The 12,500-nt window shown below is 34.7% G+C and overlaps 2 non-coding genes across 2 annotated transcripts; both read left to right on the top strand.

The window, feature by feature from the left end:
* Positions 1 to 2,508: 2,508 nt before the first annotated feature.
* Positions 2,509 to 2,581, top strand: Trnav-cac. The gene has a single exon. It is a non-coding gene; the product is annotated as a tRNA-Val (tRNA).
* A 2,767-nt stretch (positions 2,582 to 5,348) lies between these two features.
* Positions 5,349 to 5,421, top strand: Trnav-cac. The gene has a single exon. It is a non-coding gene; the product is annotated as a tRNA-Val (tRNA).
* The last annotated feature ends 7,079 nt before the right edge of the window (positions 5,422 to 12,500 follow it).

Genomic DNA, 12,500 nt, shown 5'->3' with positions numbered 1-12,500 from the left:
ATCGTTGAATCATCTGTTGCATCGACTGGTACACTAACCAATTGACATTAGAACGGCTGTTCCAAACCTGTTTCTTAATTCCGACCTCTTTCACAGAATAAAATGTTCCCTCAGCCCTCCCCTTACTCAAATACTGCACTGAGTGAGATAATGTGAATGCGAGAGAATGTGTTTTATGGGACCTTAACGACATATTACTATCGGTGAACATGCATGTATCAACTGCAAGTTATATGTTACGGTTATAAATTATCGCCCTGCCTCTTTGTAGGGCCGGCATTGCTGTGTTTTATTTTTATATAGATTTTTTTTTTTTATCCTATATATTTATATATGGTATAATCTAATCTAAAAACAACGTAAAATAGTTGCATGTCCTTTTAGTAAATATTATCCTTTTATTCTCCGAAAAGATGAGAAAATGAAAGTTATTATCAGCCATCTTTTTATTGTATTTACAGTTATGATAGTCGGCAAAACTAAAATATAGTAAAGATAGCCATTCTATAGGCATTTTAAGCCGTAACCAGAACTACATAGGGGTAATTTAGGGCAAACAGAGGGAGGGATACTACCCACCTCCCCCAAATTGATGCCCCTGATCTAATGTCAAGCGTAGCTTTTATATGGTATCATATCATGTATACCCATAGTAATAATGAATATGACCATGATGATCACAGTGATAATGTTAACGGTAATAACACATCGGCAATAGTCTCACCCACTCACTCAATCACTCTACCCTTCTCTGTCGTTCTCTGTCTCTCTTACTCTGTCTCTGTCATTATCTTACTCTATCTCTGTCATTATCTCTCTCTCTTACTCTACCTCTGTCATTCTATCTCTCTCTTACTCTACCTCTGTCATTCTCTCTCTCTCTTACTCTATTTCCGTCATTATTTTTACCTCTGTCGTTCTCTGTCTCCCTTACTCTGTCGTCCTCTCCATCTCTTACCCAATCTCTGTAATTCTCTCCCTTCCCCTCTCTCACTCGGTCTATCTCTTTCTTTCTCTCTCTCTCCCTCTCTCGCTCTAATTCTATCTCTCTCTTACTCTATCTCGGTCGTTCTCTCTCTTCCTCTCTCTCTCTCTCACTTGGTTTATCTCTTTTTTTTTCTCTCTCTCTCCCTCTCTCGCTCTAATTCTATATATATCTCTCACTGTATTTGTGTCTATTTATCTATCTATCTCTGTCTTCTCTCTTTCTCTTTGTCTGTCTCATTCTATCTCTCATTGCCTCTGTCGTTCTTTCTCTCTCTATCGATCTATCTCTTTCGTTCTCTCTCTCCCTCCCTCACCCTTCTCTCTCTCAACCACTCTATCTATCTCTCCCGTTCTTTCTCTCTATCTCATTCTATATCTGTCGTTCTCTCGATCTCTCACTACATCAGTGTCGATTTGTCTATTAATTTATTTATCTCTTTTGTTCGCCTTCTCTCTCTCTCTCTCTCTCTCCCTCCCTACCTCCCTCCCTCCCTCTCCCTCTCCCCCCCTCTCTCTCTCGCTCTCGCTCTCTCTCCCTTCTCTCTCTTTCGCTTTTCCTCTCCATTCCTCCCCCACTCCCTCTCTCTATATATATATTTCGTTATTTTTCTCCTATTTCTTCAGGTCGCCTTTTATTCAATGTCTGTTTCCATTTTTTGTCTTTTTTGACCTGTGATAAGAGGTATCTAACAACTATGATCGTATTGATATCAAAGACAACACTCATAACTGAACCATACTACATATCCATATCGTACACAGCGAAAACAAGTATCAACATCAATAACAACAAAAACAACAACAACAATACTACTACTGCTACTACTAGAAACTTGGGCTTAATGCCATCACTGATTCGTTATCTTGATTTTTTTTTTAATAGGAGTATTAATAGGCGCCGCCTCCTGATTCAATACTAAAATGTCTAACGACTGCAATATGAACACGTGCTAAAAAATGTCTTATTTTGTTTTTACTTTGAACAGATTATCGGTCAAGCTGAAATTACCTTTTAATCTAGTCTAATCGTGCGTAGTCTCAAGTCTAAAGACTATAACATGAACATGCGTGCAAAAAAAAAGATTTTTTTTTTTTTACTGAAATTACCTTAGGAATGTGTAGCATAATCATGAAATTTATGAGAAAATTATAAAGATTACCATTATTATTTTTAGATAAGGCCTGTGTGCTTGTTATTCAATGGTAACGAAAAAGGGTTTTGAAAGCACATTCAACATAGATTTGAAAGTTGCATATATCGTAAATATCAATGGCCATACAAGAACCTCAAGTTTATCCCACTGAGCGATGCAAACAATTAAAAACCAGAGCTTACAAGGATTAGGAATCCCAAAGCTAGCGCAGGTAAACCCAGACTGGACTGGTCATTAACTAGTAAACAGGGCTGTTATTTCATTAATTTTAGCGCAGTAGTCTTGACTTATTCCGTCTTGTTTGGTAGTAAAAATAAAGAAGTTCTTTGCAAAAGCAAGAAATTCGTTGCTTCTTTTATTTATAAGCGTTTCCGTAGTGTAGTGGTTATCACGTGCGCTTCACACGCGCAAGGTCCCCGGTTCGATCCCGGGCGGAAACAACATAATTAATATTTTAAATTCTCACAAAATTATGTAGTAACAAGTCATTGCTTTCTCATTTTTTTTTTACTCTTGATGGAATGTACTATTGAAGATACATTTAACAAAGATTAGGAGTTTATAAGGAATCACCCATTAACAGTTTGCCTTTCCTTAGGCAGGTAAGAACTGGATGCGACCCTTTTTCTATGTGCATCTTTGCCGCAAGTGACCTTACATGAGACAAAAGATAATCCCTATGCATTTTGGAGAATCGTTGAATCATCTGTTGCATCGACTGGTACACTAACCAATTGACATTAGAACGGCTGTTCCAAACCTGTTTCTTAATTCCGACCTCTTTCACAGAATAAAATGTTCCCTCAGCCCTCCCCTTACTCAAATACTGCACTGAGTGAGATAATGTGAATGCGAGAGAATGTGTTTTATGGGACCTTAACGACATATTACTATCGGTGAACATGCATGTATCAACTGCAAGTTATATGTTACGGTTATAAATTATCGCCCTGCCTCTTTGTAGGGCCGGCATTGCTGTGTTTTATTTTTATATAGATTTTTTTTTTTATCCTATATATTTATATATGGTATAATCTAATCTAAAAACAACGTAAAATAGTTGCATGTCCTTTTAGTAAATATTATCCTTTTATTCTCCGAAAAGATGAGAAAATGAAAGTTATTATCAGCCATCTTTTTATTGTATTTACAGTTATGATAGTCGGCAAAACTAAAATATAGTAAAGATAGCCATTCTATAGGCATTTTAAGCCGTAACCAGAACTACATAGGGGTAATTTAGGGCAAACAGAGGGAGGGATACTACCCACCTCCCCCAAATTGATGCCCCTGATCTAATGTCAAGCGTAGCTTTTATATGGTATCATATCATGTATACCCATAGTAATAATGAATATGACCATGATGATCACAGTGATAATGTTAACGGTAATAACACATCGGCAATAGTCTCACCCACTCACTCAATCACTCTACCCTTCTCTGTCGTTCTCTGTCTCTCTTACTCTGTCTCTGTCATTATCTTACTCTATCTCTGTCATTATCTCTCTCTCTTACTCTACCTCTGTCATTCTATCTCTCTCTTACTCTACCTCTGTCATTCTCTCTCTCTCTTACTCTATTTCCGTCATTATTTTTACCTCTGTCGTTCTCTGTCTCCCTTACTCTGTCGTCCTCTCCATCTCTTACCCAATCTCTGTAATTCTCTCCCTTCCCCTCTCTCACTCGGTCTATCTCTTTCTTTCTCTCTCTCTCCCTCTCTCGCTCTAATTCTATCTCTCTCTTACTCTATCTCGGTCGTTCTCTCTCTTCCTCTCTCTCTCTCTCTCACTTGGTTTATCTCTTTTTTTTCTCTCTCTCTCCCTCTCTCGCTCTAATTCTATATATATCTCTCACTGTATTTGTGTCTATTTATCTATCTATCTCTGTCTTCTCTCTTTCTCTTTGTCTGTCTCATTCTATCTCTCATTGCCTCTGTCGTTCTTTCTCTCTCTATCGATCTATCTCTTTCGTTCTCTCTCTCCCTCCCTCACCCTTCTCTCTCTCAACCACTCTATCTATCTCTCCCGTTCTTTCTCTCTATCTCATTCTATATCTGTCGTTCTCTCGATCTCTCACTACATCAGTGTCGATTTGTCTATTAATTTATTTATCTCTTTTGTTCGCCTTCTCTCTCTCTCTCTCTCTCTCTCTCCCTCCCTACCTCCCTCCCTCCCTCTCCCTCTCCCCCCCCCTCTCTCTCGCTCTCGCTCTCTCTCCCTTCTCTCTCTTTCGCTTTTCCTCTCCATTCCTCCCCCACTCCCTCTCTCTATATATATATTTCGTTATTTTTCTCCTATTTCTTCAGGTCGCCTTTTATTCAATGTCTGTTTCCATTTTTTGTCTTTTTTGACCTGTGATAAGAGGTATCTAACAACTATGATCGTATTGATATCAAAGACAACACTCATAACTGAACCATACTACATATCCATATCGTACACAGCGAAAACAAGTATCAACATCAATAACAACAAAAACAACAACAACAATACTACTACTGCTACTACTAGAAACTTGGGCTTAATGCCATCACTGATTCGTTATCTTGATTTTTTTTTTAATAGGAGTATTAATAGGCGCCGCCTCCTGATTCAATACTAAAATGTCTAACGACTGCAATATGAACACGTGCTAAAAAATGTCTTATTTTGTTTTTACTTTGAACAGATTATCGGTCAAGCTGAAATTACCTTTTAATCTAGTCTAATCGTGCGTAGTCTCAAGTCTAAAGACTATAACATGAACATGCGTGCAAAAAAAAAGATTTTTTTTTTTTTTACTGAAATTACCTTAGGAATGTGTAGCATAATCATGAAATTTATGAGAAAATTATAAAGATTACCATTATTATTTTTAGATAAGGCCTGTGTGCTTGTTATTCAATGGTAACGAAAAAGGGTTTTGAAAGCACATTCAACATAGATTTGAAAGTTGCATATATCGTAAATATCAATGGCCATACAAGAACCTCAAGTTTATCCCACTGAGCGATGCAAACAATTAAAAACCAGAGCTTACAAGGATTAGGAATCCCAAAGCTAGCGCAGGTAAACCCAGACTGGACTGGTCATTAATTAGTACGCAGGGGATGTTATTTCATTAATTTTAGCGCAGTAGTCTTGACTTATTCCGTCTTGTTTGGTAGTAAAAATAAAGAAGTACTTTGCAAAAGCAAGAAATTCGTTGCTTCTTTTATTTATAAGCGTTTCCGTAGTGTAGTGGTTATCACGTGCGCTTCACACGCGCAAGGTCCCCGGTTCGATCCCGGGCGGAAACAACGTATTTAATATTTTAAATTCTCACAAAATTATGTAGTAACAAGTCATTGCTTTCTCATTTTTTTTTTTACTCTTGATGGAATGTACTATTGAATATACATTTAACAAAGATTAGGAGTTTATAAGGAATCACCCATTAACAGTTTGCCTTTCCTTAGGCAGGTAAGAACTGGATGCGACCCTTTTTCTATGTGCATCTTTGCCGCAAGTGACCTTACATGAGACAAAAGATAATCCCTATGCATTTTGGAGAATCGTTGAATCATCTGTTGCATCGACTGGTACACTAACCAATTGACATTAGAACGGCTGTTCCAAACCTGTTTCTTAATTCCGACCTCTTTCACAGAATAAAATGTTCCCTCAGCCCTCCCCTTACTCAAATACTGCACTGAGTGAGATAATGTGAATGCGAGAGAATGTGTTTTATGGAACCTTAACGACATATTACTATCGGTGAACATGCATGTATCAACTGCAAGTTATATGTTACGGTTATAAATTATCGCCCTGCCTCTTTGTAGGGCCGGCATTGCTGTGTTTTATTTTTATATAGATTTTTTTTTTTTTATCCTTTATATTTATATATGGTATAATCTAATCTAAAACCAACGTAAAATAGTTGCATGTCCTTTTAGTAAATATTATCCTTTTATTCTCCGAAAAGATGAGAAAATGAAAGTTATTATCAGCCATCTTTTTATTGTATTTACAGTTATGATAGTCGGCAAAACTAAAATATAGTAAAGATAGCCATTCTATAGGCATTTTAAGCCGTAACCAGAACTACATAGGGGTAATTTAGGGCAAACAGAGGGAGGGATACTACCCACCTCCCCCAAATTGATGCCCCTGATCTAATGTCAAGCGTAGCTTTTATATGGTATCATATCATGTATACCCATAGTAATAATGAATATGACCATGATGATCACAGTGATAATGTTAACGGTAATAACACATCGGCAATAGTCTCACCCACTCACTCAATCACTCTACCCTTCTCTGTCGTTCTCTGTCTCTCTTACTCTGTCTCTGTCATTATCTTACTCTATCTCTGTCATTATCTCTCTCTCTTACTCTACCTCTGTCATTCTATCTCTCTCTGTCATTCTCTCTCTCTCTTACTCTATTTCCGTCATTATTTTTACCTCTGTCGTTCTCTGTCTCCCTTACTCTGTCGTCCTCTCCATCTCTTACCCAATCTCTGTAATTCTCTCCCTTCCCCTCTCTCACTCGGTCTATCTCTTTCTTTCTCTCTCTCTCCCTCTCTCGCTCTAATTCTATCTCTCTCTCTTACTCTATCTCGGTCGTTCTCTCTCTTCCTCTCTCTCTCTCTCTCTCACTTGGTTTATCTCTTTCTTTCTCTCTCTCTCCCTCGCTCGCTCTAATTCTATCTATCTCTCACTGTATTTGTGTCTATGTATCTATCTATATCTGCCTTCTCTCTTTTTCTTTGTCTGTCTCAGTCTATCTCCCATTGCCTCTGTCGTTCTTTCTCTCTCTATCGATTTATCTCTTTCGTTTTCTCCCTCCCTCCCTCATCCTTCTCTCTCTCATTCACTCTACCTATCTCTCCCGTTCTTTCTCTCTATCTCATTCTATATCTGTCGTTGTCTCGATCTCTCACTACATCAGTGTCGATCTGTCTATTAATTTATTTATCTCTTTTGTTCGCCATCTCTCTCTCTCTCTCTCTCTCTCTCTCTCTCTCTCTCTCTCTCTCTCTCTCTCTCTCTCTTCTCTCTCTCTCTCTCTCTCTCTCTCTCTCTCTCTCTCTCTCTCTCTCTCTCTCTCTCCCTCTCCCACCCTCCCTCTCCCTCCCTCCCTCTCCCTCTACCCCCCTCTCTCTCTCGCTCTCGCTCTCTCTCCCTTCTCTCTCTTTCGCTCTTCCTCTCCATTCCTCCCCCACTCCCTCTCTCTCTCTATAGATTTCGTTCTTTTTTTCTCCTATTTCTTCAGGTCGCCTTTTATTCAATGTCTGTTTCCATTTTTTGTCTTTTTTGACCTGTGATAAGAGGTATCTAACAATTATGATCGTATTGATATCAAAGACAACACTCATAACTGAACCATACTACATATCCATATCGTATACGGCGAAAACAAGTATTAATATAAATAACAAAAACAACAACAGCAATACTACTACTGCTACTACCATTAAAATAATAATGATAATAATAATAGCAATAATAATAATAATAATAATAATAATAATAATAATAATAATAATAATAATAATAATAATAATAATAATAATAATAATAATAATAATAATAATAATAACAATGATAATAACGCTAGTGATAATGGTAGTAGTAGTAGCAGTAATAGTAGTAATAACAATAATAATAATGATAATAATAATAATAATAACAACGCTAGTGATAATGATAGTAATAATAATAATAATGATGATAATAATAATATTAACAATAGTAATATTGATAAGGATAATGATAATAATAGTAATGATGATAATAATCGCAATGATAATAATGATAATGACAATAATAATCATAATGAGACCAACAACAACAATGATTATAATGTTGATGATAATAATAACAGTAATAATAATAACAAACAAAAAAGATCAAGCGTTAAATAAATTTTTAAATGAAAAATTTGAGGTAATATCAAGTGATAATGAATGACAGAATACTCTTGATAATACAACTATATAACGATGGTACTTAGGCTAAAGCGACCAAAATGTGTAAATGAAAAAAAGTATAAACGCATAATAATAATAATAATAATAATAATAATAATAATAAAAAAAAAAAAAAAAAAAAAAAATAATAAAGTAATGATAGTTGTAATAGCATTTGTTATTTAATTAATAATATTGATGATGATGATAATGATGACAACGAGAGCAATAGATTTAAGATAACAATAATTATATGCATAATGCCCCTGATTATGATAATAACAATGTCAATGAAGTAAACACACAGTTTACTTAATTGACATTGTTATAATTACATCATCATAATTCTTATGGAAATGATGACATTAGTAGTTAAATTTCGGATTTATGAACATACTACTATTTCATAGTTATCTCTATGAGACGAGAAATTTAATACAAGGAAAGTCTCCCCTAAACATTTTTCGCTTTCTGTGAACACAACAAAACGCTTCCATTTTCTTTGAATGATAAAAGAGAAGAAAATCTACCATTGGTTTTGATTTGGTCATCAGTAATGTTAAATATTACTTCTTTAAAGTACGAACGTTATTAATAGTATGCAATGACATTATAATTTTGAGATCGATAAAATGTTTATCGATTCATTTTTTCATTATTATGTTAATATAAGTATTCTAAAAGAGAAAAGTGCTGACTCAGGGTCTACTAACGAGTTGTTACCTTACTTCTAATAACTATGGCACTTGTCATTGCATCTGTTCATGTATCTCTCGCACCATAAAACAGTTCAAATCACAAAGCCTGACGAAGGCGTGTTATAGCCGTGTCTGCCGTAGTTCAATTGATATTTCCGGAGACGAAACTTGTATACAATTCCTCCTACATTCTATGTAATTTATGATTATGACAATTCTTAACCATTTCTCAGCAAAACTTCATTATACCTGTTTGTAATTCGTAGTTATCTTCGATAAACGTCGACTCTTATTGCCATTGGCGTTCGAATCACGTTATTACAAACATAAGATCAATGATAATAATAGTATCGATATCAATAGCGAAAAAAATCCTTCAAAAATCAAGGAATGATACTGTCAGGTGCGAAATACTAATTGTGTGCAACATACTTCATAAAGATATAGTGGACATTATATGTACCATAAACACACACACACACACACACACACACACACACACACACACACACACACACACACACACACACACACACACACACACACACTCACACACACACACACTCACACTCACACACACACACACACACACACACACACACACACACACACACACACACACACACACACAAACACATATATATATGCATATGTATATATTTATACAAACATACATAGTGTGTATGTGTGTTGTAGATCGTTCTCACTCATTTTCTACGTCTACGGCTCTTTCAGATAATATTCTAATATAGATACCATAACTGATCGAGATTAAAATAACGAAAAAGTAAGAAATCATCACTAGAGAATGTTATGAAAGAAGAAAATCTGCAGGATAAAAAGAGAGCGAGAGAGAGAGAGATGAAGAACAGAGGGAGGGAAAGGGGGGAACAAATACATAGACGGGTGTAAATGTAGCTGACAAGCAACGAAGGCAAATGAATTAGAGCACAAAGGAGAGAGAGAAAAGTAGAATTAGATAAATAAAATAAACAATAGAAGAGCTGCTTTTACATTTTCTTTCGTAATTCGTCTTTCTTTTCCTTTCTCCTACCTTTGGTACACATTTATTGTTTCCTATGTCTTCTCAAATATCCTTTGTGGCATGAATAACACTTTCTTCGAAGATAATAATTTATTTAATTTTTAAAAATTGACTAATATTTATAAAAATATCGTTTAATTTTATGCATCGGCTACTGAGGACCAATTCAAGCAATAATGCACAAGAAAAAAATCCCAAATGCCATTTTTCTTATTTCATTTCTGTTGACAAAGAACTCCATCTAACAATTACAAAACATGTGGTGTTAACTAAACAGAATATGTAAAGTTAGAAATAAAAATGACTTAAAAATTAAATGTGTTTATAATTAAAATAATAGAGTAAGAAAAATAACAACAAACCAATTACAAAGTAAAAATAAAATTACATATAGAGTTAGTTCCGCTTGTTTGAGAACTGCAATTGCTATGATTCATAGGTAAGCACCCTCGAAATTTTGAAATATTAAAAGCATAACAAAAGCATAACTTTTTCCAATGATATTGTTAACCCATAACCGCCGGGGAAAACGAATAAAAAACACAAAGGAGTCAATTAGTAGATCTCGAGACTTTACCTAATTTCACCTTGCCTTGAATTGGCGGGGAAAAACGTATTTTTTACTAGTGCTATAAATATCGATGTTGTTATTTTTATTATAAACATTATTATTACTATAATGTTATAAACATTAGTGACAGCAAAAATAAAATCATGTAAAATATTTTCGTAAATCAATATAATGGGTGAGCGGCCGAGACAGGCAGTACTCATTACTGGCTCACTGGGTGTAGCCATCTATGTGTAAAAACAATTAAACAAGTAAACTCACAGTGGGCATGGCATGTACGTACATGCCATGCCCGTCGGCAATGGGTTAATATCAAGAAACATTAAAGGTAAAGGTAAAATGACATAACTATAGTCGACGTACGACTAGAAACCCAAGACATCTGCTTGAATAAAACGTCATGGTGCAGCGGGAAAGCAATTGACTCTTATTATCTAGGAATGAGAAACGAGTGAAAACAACACGCTTTTCTTTTTCCTTACGCTCCCCCTCTCTCTCTCATTCTCTTTCGCTTTCTCCCCCCCCCCCCTCTCTCTATCTTTATCCTGCAGCTTTCCTTATTTCCTTACATTCTCTAGCGATGATTTCTTACTTTTTCGTTAATCTTTTCTCCCACATTCTTAATATCTTTCAGTTATGTTATTTATATTAGAATATTATTTGAAACAGCCGCAGACGTAGAAAATGAGTGAGAACGATATACAACACGCATGCACACAAATATATATATATATATATATATATATATATATATATATATATATATATATATATATATATATATATATATATATATATATTCACATCTATATCTATATCTATCTATCTATATATATATATATATATATATATATATATAGAGAGAGAGAGAGAGAGAGAGAAACAGAGAGAGACAGAGAGAGTGAGGGAGACTGAAAAAGAGGAGAAAGAAAATAATATCAGTAATTAAATCTAGTCATTTAAATATTTCTATAGACTTTTACTTATTGTTTTCTTGGAAAAGAAGTTCAGTTAAATGTTTCTTTCAAAACATTTATATGTATGTGTTAATTAATTTGCAATATTGATATTTTTTCAATTTTTTAAAATATCGTTACTGACAACTTGTTATTTGATATCTATGTTTTTAAAGTAATTTTTATTATATATATATAGTTATATATATATTTTAGCTTTAGCGTGGAGAATGATGTTTTGCATTTCTCTTATGCTCACATATATAAGTGTAATTTTTTTTTCTATTGGCATTAACCAGCAAACAACAGTTACTTAAATTTACAAATGATTGCTTTGATCACACAGCCTAATAAAATCAAATTATGAATTATCACCCTGCCTCCTTGCAGTTCCAGTGTAACTGTGTTTTATTTTGATGTAGATTTTTTTTTTCTGGTTTATATTTACATATAAATGATAAAATCTTATCTAAAACCAACGGTAAAATAGTCGTATGTCCTTTTTGGTAAAGGTTATCCTTTTATTATCTCTCTCTCTTTCTCTCTCTCTCGCCCCCCCCCCCCCTCTCTCTCACTCCTTCCTTCTGCCCCTCCCCCTTCTCTCTTTCTTCTTTCCTCCCTCGCCTTTATCCCCCCCTTCTCTCTCTCTCTCTCTCTCTCTCTCTCTCTCTCTCTCTCTCTCTCTCTCTCTCTTTCTCTCATTGCTTCACCCTTGCCCTCTTTCTCCCCCTGTCTCTCCACCACTCTTTCTCTCTCTACATATATGTTTCGTTTTTCCTCACTCCCTTTTCTTCAAAGCAAATCTTATTGTCTATTTCCATTTTTTGCCCTCAATAATAAGTAAATAAAGAACCTTATTTAACAATTATGACCATATTAATATCAAAGACAACCCCCATAAGAGAACCATACTGCGTAGCCATATCATATACGATAAAAACACAATGATTATGATAACAATAACAAAATAAAACAAAAAAGATAGTTATAATTATAATAACACCAATAATAATAATAGTAATGATAATAACAATCATATTAACAATAACAACAACAACAACAACAACAACAACAACAACAACAACAACAACAATAATAATAATAATAATAATAATAATAATAATAATAATAAGACAATGTTAGCAGAAG

The sequence above is a fragment of the Penaeus chinensis genome, chromosome 5, assembly GCF_019202785.1.
Source record: "Penaeus chinensis breed Huanghai No. 1 chromosome 5, ASM1920278v2, whole genome shotgun sequence".
NCBI classification, from domain to species: Eukaryota; Metazoa; Arthropoda; class Malacostraca; order Decapoda; family Penaeidae; genus Penaeus; species Penaeus chinensis.
Note: the sequence above shows the minus strand (reverse complement) of the source record. Positions and strands in the feature narration are given on the sequence as shown.